We start from the raw sequence: 1,675 nt of genomic DNA, 5'->3' as shown, positions 1-1,675 counted from the left end.
CACCCCCTGCCATGGGCAGCGACACCTTCCACTATCCCAGGTTGTTCCAAGCCTGGCCTTGGACACTTCCAGGGATGGGGCAGCCACAGTTTCTCTGGGCAGCCTTTGCCAGGGCCTCACTGCCTCACAGGGAAGAATTCCTTCCTGACACCTAATCTAAATCTGTCCCTTTTACTTTGAAAACGTTTCCTCTTGTCCCGTGTGCATCACCTTGTCATCCTTGGAAGAACACAACATGCTCGCCTGCACCTCAGTGGTGGCACCTTTGTCCTCCTGAATCCATTATCTCCTAAAGCAGGACTCTGGAGCCTCCAGGACCAGGGCCTGTTTCTGTGCCCTGCCTGGCCAGAGCAGCTTGGGGTAGGCACAGCCAGGCCGGGTGCCAGCGCTGGGGTTTGCAGTGCCCATCAGGATGCGTCCCTGGCCTGGAGGGAGAAGGTTGGTGTTGGCAGGAGGTTCAGCACAGCAGTGTTATCTCCACTGCTGTGGGAAGGTTTGACTCTTCTTGTAGGAGTTCAAGGAAGCTTTGCTTGGCAGGAACGTGGAGATAACATTCCCACTGCAAAGTGTGTGCTGGACCTTTTGGAAAGTTTGGGAGAGTTGAGTTTCTCTGTCGAGGCACTACTGCAGAATGCAGAAGATGCTCTTTCCCCAGAGTTTGATCTGTTTTGTTTGTACTCCATGAGATTAAGGAGAGGAAGGTGAGAGCCTTGGAGGAAGTGCTCCGGGTCCTCCTGCCTTGCTGTTGCTGCCAGCTCTCCTGGAAATCCTCCTCCCTTGGACCCCCCTTAGCACTGTGGCATCATCCTTGGGGCTCTCCGAGCGCATGCCCCCTGAAGAAAATCCAGCCCATCTCTCCTCGGGATGTGCCAACTCCTCTGGACATGGTGTCCCTTGTCACAGTTGTCCTGGCTCCTCCCTAGGCCCTCAGTGCTCTTCCATCACTCCTTCCCCCTTCCCAGGCTCATCAAAAGCCATTGAACTGTTCCCACCCTCAGGTCCTTGATGCCCTGTTTCTGCCCCGGCTCCCGTCTGCTGCTGCGCTGTCGGCTCCTGCCCTGAGCCCTTGGCACCAGCCTGGAATTCTTGTTGGATTTTGTGGGATTCTTTCAAAGTTTCCCTTCACAGCCCTTGTGAGGATCTCACCTCCACACCCCTCCTTTTATCCAGGTCCCTCGTTAACTACCTCATCCCACCAAACCAATCCTTGACAGCGGCTGCGATGCTGCCATGCCCTGACCCCTGATTGTTTGGTTACTTCCTGCTTCCATAGGGCTTTTTTCCTGCTTTTCCCTTCATGGTACACTTCATCCTCTGCCCCAAGGACCTCACAGCTCTCAGGCTGTGGGAAGTCCCTGTCCCAGCCAGAGGAGCTCACTGGTGGTGCCACAGCGAGTACAGGTGGCTCTGGATTCCTTTCTGAGTCTTTAAATGTTTTAACTCCAAAGCTCTTACAAACACATCAAATCTGCTCTTCCCAGGGAGCTCCTGGCAAGGGGGAATGTGGTGGAGTTGGGGCTCCTGGGACACAGAACTGGGTCCTTTTAGGAAGAACAGGAGTGCTGGTATTTGACACGTTGCTGTTGGGATCTCGCTTCCGAGTCAAGGCTCATCCTGTGCATGAGCCATGCTGGTCACAGCCAGAGCTTCCCAGCAGGGATGTTCCTGCGAGGAG

This window comes from Corvus brachyrhynchos, unplaced genomic scaffold (assembly GCF_000691975.1).
Source record: "Corvus brachyrhynchos isolate BGI_N302 unplaced genomic scaffold, ASM69197v1 scaffold443, whole genome shotgun sequence".
Classification (NCBI taxonomy): Eukaryota; Metazoa; Chordata; class Aves; order Passeriformes; family Corvidae; genus Corvus; species Corvus brachyrhynchos.
Note: the sequence above shows the minus strand (reverse complement) of the source record.